The sequence below is a fragment of the Buteo buteo genome, chromosome 2 (genome assembly GCF_964188355.1).
Source record: "Buteo buteo chromosome 2, bButBut1.hap1.1, whole genome shotgun sequence".
Taxonomy (NCBI): Eukaryota; Metazoa; Chordata; class Aves; order Accipitriformes; family Accipitridae; genus Buteo; species Buteo buteo.
In genome coordinates, this window is record NC_134172.1 from 43,088,646 (window position 1) to 43,097,988 (window position 9,343).

Below are 9,343 nucleotides of genomic sequence, written 5' to 3' on the forward strand. Positions count from 1 at the left end.
ATGAAGTTTAAACATTAATCTAAGAGCTCAATTAGGTAAGGTATTATGGTGCAGCAGAGATTTCCTCCATTCCCCAAGCAAGTGAAAAAAACCTTGGAAATTAAGACAAAATCAGCTTCTTTTCTTTCTTGTCTTTTGAGAGGTTTAGCAGAGGTTGTTACTGAATTAATGAAATACTATTGATTCATATATCCTTTCTAATAAGTGAAACAGAAAGGGATATCACTTACGTTTCCTGCAGCAGTTTCATACGGCAACTGGCAACACCATTGAACCCCCATAGGCCTGAAAGTCCCAAAGGAAATCAGACCTCTCTGGGGGTCACCTGCTGACTGGAGATACATTAGCAAGCCATCTGACTTTTTTGAATAAACTCTTAAGATTTCATTTTGCACTGGGAGTCATAAAGTACACTTTTCAGTATGACCAAGTTACTGGACCCACAGTGTTTGCTCACAAAGGTTCAAACTCAAAGTCATACTTAACTGCATGTTTACATGGGAATTAAGCATATTATTACAGTTAAGTGTGTGCTTAAGTACTGCTCTAAATAGAAATGCTTTCCTGAATCCGGAATAGCAGCAAAGAGTAATTCCCTCCACTGCAGGCCTTGCAGAGTGGAATGCCGTAACCTACATTATGCAGGAGGTCAGACGGGATGGTTGGCTGTAGTCGTCCTGTTTGGACCTCCAGTCTGTGAATAGGACACATCGTTGATCAAATACCAACTTTCCAACTGGACTATGTCCAGCACAAGCGAACCATGTTTAGAATTATAAGAAGGAAATAAAGACAGGCTGGGGTAATTAAACACAGGGGAGATATTTTCCATTCACAAGCCCCAGCCATCGGTGTTTTGGATAACTTGTTCTATTAAAAAGCTATCTTGCTACAATGTATTTGAACAATCCTTTATTCTGCTCATTCTATTAAGGTTGCTCTAAAATTATTCCACTGAGTATTGCCAGCAGCTTTGAGACCTTTAGCACACAACATTAAGTAGAAATGAATAAAGACTCGGCTAAAATAACACATGGCGACTCACTTAAAAGGTACTGTCAAGACATTTTATACACTTTTCCTTTTACTCTGCTTTGTTTATAATATTCCTCTCAGAAGCCTGAAAATATTTGATTCTTCCCACTGGCATTTGGTCCCTTACATTGTGCAAATAGAGGTTGTCTTCAATGGCAGTGTGAGTGAGCCTGGCTCTTTCCCCTTAAGAATCTCAGCTTGCATAGTCCACGGCTCTGCTGGACCATCTTCCTTGTGGATCAACAGTAGACGTGTCCCAATAATTGCTCCTATGCAGCCATGTGATGAAGGGAGCATCTGAAATGCAGAACTGGTAGTCCATATAAACTAATGACCGCGAGACTTTTAAATAGAAACTCTTGGCAAGTAATACCTAATATTTGCATTCAGGCATAAAAAAGTCTTCACAGTATACGAACCCAGGAGATGCTGAGTTTGATAAGGAACTCAGCAGTCCACTGCGATTTCCCACCACAAAAGCCATGTTCAGTGAGAGACACTCGCCCCACATGTACCTAGTGATGCCTTACAACAACAGACGTCCCTTCAGCAACTGCAGGGAGGACAACCTGAGCGGGAGAACGATTCTGCTGGCTGGGACCGTTCGTCAGTGAGATGACAGCACTGACGATGCCTCAGGTATTATAAGCCTCATAGTGCCAGCTGGGCTCATGTAGTGGGGTGAGCACTGAGCAACTCAGTGTAGCCATCCAAACCATCTCCTTCAGAGGTGGACTGACAGCCTCAGCTGCACCACTTTGTGTGAGCTAGAAGTATTCTCTTGGTAGTGCTTTGAAGCAGGCAATTGCTTGCCTCTTCCCCCATCTTCTTGTACTCCAGTGCTTTTGCAACACATTCATCACAGTTCCTCCCTTCCCCTCTCACTGTCATTTGGCTGCCTCAGGAGCAGCAGCAATGTGGAGCCAAGTGACTGCGTACCGATTCAGTTCTCTCTGAGGTAGCACCAGCGCTCCAGCTTTAATTACACACAAAAAATTGTTCAGAATTGTGGGGGCTTTTTATAAGCCCTAAGGTCAGATTCTCTTCTCATCTATGCTGGCGTCAGTCAGGAGGATGTCAACAAGAGCCAGTGAGATCTGATTTAAAGTACAGTCTTAATTCCTTTCCAAGTATCCTAACAGAGAGTAGATGCCACTACAGAACTGTTGCCTGTCAGCAGCCAAACAAAACCATGCCCGAAGTAGTTGCTAGGACCAGCTGTTAAAAAGCTGCTTCCAATAGTCCAAGGGCTACCTCCTCTCCCACCATGCTCTTTCCTGTTTCTCCACTGCCTCCTCACCCAGACCTGGAACCATCCGAAGTGACAGTCGTTGGTGACAGCACCCATCTCTGTGAGAAAAATACTAAAATCCAGCCCAGGAACATCCCAGGGAACAAAACTGGAATTTCTTGAATTCTGGAAGAAAAACCATCCAGGGCAACTAAGATTTCACAGTATTGTGAGGTGGGGGTGAGGGGGATTTCCATCACACTTCATGGATCTACTGAGAGCAAGGCTCTCTAACAGCGTTACTTCATCTGTCTTTAAGGAGGAAGGCACCAGCTGTTTAATAGCACTGTGTAACACTTCCTGACAGCTTATGACAAAATGGGAAGTGGAAATTGGACCTTTTTTCCAAAGATCATTGCCACTACTTTACCCACCAATTCTCTCTAATGAATTGTGTGATACAGCCCCAAGAGACCTTGCCTGAAGAACAGTTCTCCCAAAGAAAGCTACTGTGAAAGCCCTTTTTGACAGATTTTTCCTGATTTGACAATTTCCTTGGCATGAGACCCCCTCCCTCACCCTCTCACAAACCCATGCGTGAGTATTGCTCGGTCTCTACTTTTCTATCACCCTCTTTCCATGAGAAGAATTAAAATTGTCTGTGCAAAGATTTCTCTGGAAGTTTTTTACCTCAAACACAGTCCTACTAAGATGAATATTCAGGGGAAGCCTGACTTTTGCAGTCTTTGTCCCTTAGTTGCATTTTGAAGTGCTCATTGAATCTGACCTGTCACAGGTAACAGACATTTAAAGAGAAGAGAGCCCGTGTTTCACTAAGGCTCTGGGTTCTCAAAGTACATCAGCCCTTGTCTTGAGCTGGTGCAAATTTCCATTTTGATATACTTACAGTGACTTGGCCCCACGAGGGTCTTGTCCTTTATGTTTCCTTTGAATTAGACTCGTGTCAGCTCTTTCCCTCAGAAATAGAGCTCAGATGCCTGCCTGCATTATGGAGCCCAACAAATAGCCACCCATGAGATGGGAGATTGTGCCCATCCCTTGGGCCATGGTAAAAGGGAGGTAGCATGTCTGACAAGTCAGATACTTCAAGTGAGGTATTACAGAGCATCTGATGAATGGCACGTTGCTGGTGGGGTCAAACGTGTCTGAGCACTTTTCTATTTATGGAGTGCTTTTGAGACAACGTAGCTGAGATTTATTTTAGCATATTTGATTCAGAGCACACTTACGGAGTTGAATTTTGTCTCCATACCTGTATTGTTTATGTGCGTGCGCGCCTGTGTATTTTTATATGTGTATATATATTGTAGGCACATTGCTTTGGTTGGCTGCTCCGCAGATTCAGGACACAAAAAATCAACAGTTTCATACTTGACTAATAACATTCACAGACCTTTCCAGCCTCCTAAACCATAACTGCTCTCTATGTTTTGTAAGATCAGACGACAAGGACCACTGCCTCGTAATGGTGCCTCATAACAGTGAGTATTGAAGTCGGACATGGCATTACACTGCAAAATTGCAGCCAATAATCACGGCTCAAAGCATATCTCCGACATAAGCATAAATATTGCTCATTAAATATTATGGGAGAGGAATATAAAAATCTTACTTGGTCTCTCATTGAAGCAGTAAACAGGACAGCCAAAGCACCTGCTACAAACAGCTCTGTAAATCTTTCTATAAGGTATGGCATCCAGCATCGAAGAATTAGTTTGTCATCATGTTCATCTACATTTTGACCTGGGGAACCATGTCTAAACCTTCCTGGAGGTGCTCAGCCATGGGAACCTCAGCACCCTGTTTAAAACCTCAGTAATTCTCCATATGACTGGAAAGCACAGCTGCTTCCAGTAGCCAGCTCAGTGATATAAAACATGACACCTCCATCCTTTCTGAGGCAAATCCACTGCTAAAGACAATGAGAATTTGGCATTTGTACCAGCAGCCAGTTTGGCCCTTCAAAATAAGGTATCGGTATGCAGTTTTCAAGTCAGTTGCCAGCAGGGATTTGCTTCTGTGGGAGATGTCCTTGGATTTAAAAAAAAAAAAAATATCATGCTAGCACTTTTGTTAGTTACATCAGTACAAAACCTGTGTATAGACCAAGCCAAAGGTTTAGGATTCAAAATATTCCTATTGGATGGTGTTAGTTTGCTGGAAGCAAATTAATATATTAAAAACTCTAGTCCAGGCAAGATAAACTGTACTTTAGCACTCACTAAGCTGATGAAACTGGAGCCTTGCAGGCACAGCTAGGCTTCAGTTCAGCATTCATCTCCATGAAAGAGGGCGGACAGTCATGTGCGGCTCTGCCTGCGCTCCAAGCCAGCCAGATGTGAGGCAGCCAAGAAGTCCTGGTGAAGCACGTGTATTGGATCCATTGTGTCATATGTACTCTTGATTAGTTTTCCATTTCCAGCCTTGGAAGACGTCCTTATCCATATGTGGATTAATTGTGTGTCACATGCTCCTTTTGCAATCAAGAAGTAATACCAGCATTTTCCTGCAGCTACAGAAACCCCTTAACATTGAAGGTCTTGTAGGTTGGCATCTTTTCCAACAGCTAAGTTGGAAAGGTAGGGGAAAGGGTGAGGAGAAATAAACTTACTATAAATGTTTCTTAGATTTAATTTTCTTACTGTGAGCTATGGACTTACATTTAAAATAATTAAACCAAAAATACACCATAGGTAGCTCACGCGGAGCACCTAAATTTATACTGACCACATAAAAATGACCAGGTAGTAAGAGATGCTAAGTACCTACTACACCTCAGTACTCAGCACTTTTGAAAATCAGGCCACTTGATTTAGGCAGCTAAGCAGGCACACTGGAAATGGTTTGCCTTAATTAGTTCCCCAAAGTTACATAGATTATTAGAAAAATAACTAAAGAAGCATTTTTATTCAGGAGGCAAAATATAATGCAGTGTTAAACTATTAAGCGTAATTTGCATGAAACGTGGTGTGCACACACAAGTCCTTCTATTTGAACTTTACAGCCTTTCTATATAATATACCAGTAATAATTTTCCCCTTGTAATACTCGGTAGGTTTCTCTTGCTTTGGGGGATATTAGGTGAACTCTTTTGTAGGTAAAATGACAACTGCAAATGAATGGTAAGATTGTGTAGCTGAGTGGATAAAATACTTTAAATTATGGCACTATGATAAAGACACCTCTGCAAAGGTTGCAAATCATTTTTCATTTTAAGGTCAGTGTTCATGCTTCCACTAACATTTTTAGATGGGTTTAAGAACGAGGTTCATTCTGTTTAAATGTATCACAGGGCTGTATCTGTAGAAAGCTTTCTGTGCCTGCAGAGAACCCTGCTCCTATTCCATAGCAAGAGAAGATACAACCCTCTATCATGGAGAGCTCCTCGAGAAATTCTTCAATTTGGCACTAAATATTTTGAATCCAACCTAGATTCTTTCTCCTCCAGCTCAAGTGGTAGGCTCTTTTTTTCTAATCATAGGCCCAGTTCTCACCAATAATGAGGGTCATGAGCTTACACATAGGGAGGAGGATACTTTACTTTAGAAAGATATCTTGTGAGAGATTGCTGGTTTTCAAATTTGGTAATTTTCATGGAATTTATAGAGAAGAGTTATGCAAGCACTTAGGGGACTGTAAAATAAATCTCTCTCAAATGTATCACTACAATATTAGGAGATTAGCTTTCTACAGGGCTGTCTGCCCTAGGAAAAATAATGCCCATTTTGAAGACTAGCTCAGCTGTAGTACTGCACCAGTAGGCTGTGCACAAGGGTAGGCAGGACTTGGTCTTATCATTCTGTCATGAAAACCTGCTCTCACTACTGCTGTGAAACCAAGACAAGTTTTCCTTACGGCTTAGCTCCATAGAAGCTGATGTTAGTTTTGTCTTGATGGACGCAATCTGAAAGCTGCGATTTCCTCTGCATCCTTAGGGAGAAATTACTTCAGGAAGGTGCTTTGTTGGGTTGGGATTTTTTCCCAGATTCTGCACTCAGTTGACGTCTCAGAGAAAAGAGTAAAAAAAGCAAAAGCAAAAAAAAAAAAAGCATGGTGCTTCCAAGTTCCAGAGGAATTTTTCAGGCAAGCATGAAGCTTGATGTTAACTTGGGCTGAGTCTTGTGTCAGACCTAAAGGTGTGGCAGAAAGTTTGTGCATGAGGCCGAATTCTGCCCCTACTGCTCCATGTAACAGCACAGACTTGAAAATCCTTCTCCTGAACTTGCACTGAAGAAGAGAGCTCGGTCCTTTGGTCTTGTGATTTTATGATAAGACCGGTAGTTGATGCTTTTCTGTCTCAATTTTGGAAACAAAGACTTTTCCTCTGGCACAGCACGGGTCTGCTAGCAGATCTACAGCTAGATTCAGTGCCAGCGTAAGCAGGCACAACCCTTTATACCTCAGCTGAATTGAGGAGCCTTCACCAGGAGCGAACCTGCCCCCGTCTATCAGAGCAAAGGTGTCATTTATTACTGGAAGCATCTTATTCGTCGCTGCTAGCACCGTAAATAGGTATTAAGATCCACCCGCTCCATCACTTTCCAGCAGCCGCATCGCCCCTCAGCTCCCCTTTAATTTAGTTTAATTCTCCATCCTAACCTCAACCCCCAAATAAAACCCCTCTTTTCCCTTTGAGGCGGGGGGGGGGGTGGGACGACTTGAGGAGGGCCCTATGGGCCCTTTCAGCCGCAGCGGTGATTTTGCTGCGTTGCTAAATTAAATCCCCGATTAAAGCCTGCGCGCTGCGAGCTCCCCCTCCTGTCGCCGAGCCGGAGCCGAGCCGCGCCGAGCCGAGCCGTACGGCTCGGCTCGGCGCGGCTCGGCTCCGGCTCGGCATCGGTGGTACCCTGCAGGAAGGCAGAAGGATGCCGAAAGCGTGGCGGGGGGGGAGCTAATTCTGAAGGAAGAAAACTCCGGAGAGGTACAGGGCACTGCCAAGAGAGGTCTGGCATTGAAAAATTGGCGTGTCGGAAAGCAAAGCAGCTTTATGTTGTACGCTAGAGCCCTCGTGGGCTGGGATGATAAAATTGTCTGGCACGGTATAAGGCTAGCCTTTGCCAGGACATCACTTATTTTAAACAACTGCATCTTTAAGAAGGAAATAAATGCTAAAAATTACAAGAAAATCCCTTGTTCCTTTGCTATCTCTGTATCTTCCCTTGTAATGGTTTAACTCAAAGGGCTTGGGATCTAAGAAAGAGAAAACAGAATTTTTCAGAGACTGTAAGCCTGCCCCTGAGGCACAGAGGAAAAGTGAATACAGAGTAGTGTTGAGAGAGGGCACCACAGGCATTGAAGTCAGAACAATTTTGTTCAGGCTCTCCCCGCCTATGTTTTATAGATGCGGCGTGTATTTATACAGCAGGAGGATGGGCAGAACCTTGCACAGCATGCGCCAGGCACGAGGGATGGAAGAGCCACATCCAGAAGCACATTTGCAGTGGGTGCTACTGAAGCTCATCTTCACGCACAGCGTCTTGAGAGCATTTTAAGAAGGAATGAGGTTTTCTCAGCTCTGCTGAGAAATCATCACCAGCTAGCATTGCCAGATATCAGGCAATCACCATAGGTCTCCCCTTGGGTCCAATGTGGTTTAGAGCCCAATCACATGGTGAAGCTGAGCAGAACAAGTCCAGGAGTTTCCTCTCACTCTTTCTCAGAGGCAGGGTATACCCCGGAGCAAATGTGAACCAGCTGCTCAAAGTGTGTAGCTGTTCCCTTGTTTACAAACACTTACTTGGAGGGAGGGGGAAAAGGGAGAAATTGGATTCAGGCCCTTCTTGAATGTGGGCTAAGAGCTGTAGCTATAATGAAACAAGAGGAGCATCGTTTGGGGCGAAAGTGAACCCAGGCACAGGACAATTTCACCTGCATCCTTCTGCCACTTCCCACTCCTGGCAGGCCCTGGAAGTGCCTGGAGGATGGTCTAAACTGTTGGGCTGGCGTGGGGAGGAGGCAGGGGTGTTGACACACAGGGAGGGAGGCTGGGGAGAGTGGCTCACCCCTGGAGCTGGTCATTCATTAAAGCTGTGCATAGGGTACAATGAGTCAAGAAGCTATTCATTTAAGACTGGAGGTGGGAGTAAAGAATTTAGTACCTTACTTGTGGGCTTTCACCAAAGCCTAAGCAAAAATCTGAGAGAAAGCAACGTGTGTTTGCACAGTTTGCAGCCCAGCCAGGGAAATCTGGCACAGCTCAGGTACCACAGGTTAGAAGTTTTCCAAAAAATCCTACTTCCATCCTCTCCCCTCCCGTCTCTAAAATTCATCAAGGTGATTCATAGGGCCCTATAGACTGTGGAGCACAGTTAGACCATCAGACAAAACACATTTGTTCTTCTGAGCAGAGACTGTGTATGTGTGCCTGGATGCAAAGTATTGTGGGCTGGAGCTGCGAGCTGAGAAATGCCTATATGAAACAGGGCAGAAGGAGATCACCATACCGGCAGAGAAGAATAGAGCTTTACACCTGGTGTAAAGGCTTTAACCCTTCCCAGACCAGGGGACCAGGTGGTGCAGTTTAGAACAGCCATAACCTCCATCGGGCAGCTGTGGGTGGAGGTGCTTGTGAGTACCCCATACACCTTCCCCCCTCCTCCTCCCCAGTCTTTCCACCCATGATGCAAGTGCATTCCATATGCCAGGAGCCAGGAGGGACTGACAGATTAAAATCTCACCTGTGAGCTGCTTCAAAACACCTTGATGCCACAAGGCCATTGATAAGTATTAATAGTGAGAGCCAGACCCTTCCTCTTAGTCAGAACTCTACACGAGGTAAGTTTGCTGGCTTCAGTCGGACACTTGTTTTACTTATTATACTTTCCAAAAGTAAATTGGAGTTTTAATCTTAGAAATAAGTGATGGGAAAACCTTCCAGCCATCAAAGCAAGGTTTGACTCAAAAGGGAAGAAAGAACCTGGTTGTTCATAGGCAGCCTCAGAAATCAAAGAAGCCAGAATCTCCACTTCCCCAGTCACCACCTTCGCCAGCGCTGCCTTGGCACCAGCCTCCTCTCCTGAAAATGTGGGTGGGTGGAGTTGTATTTGCAGGCTGGAG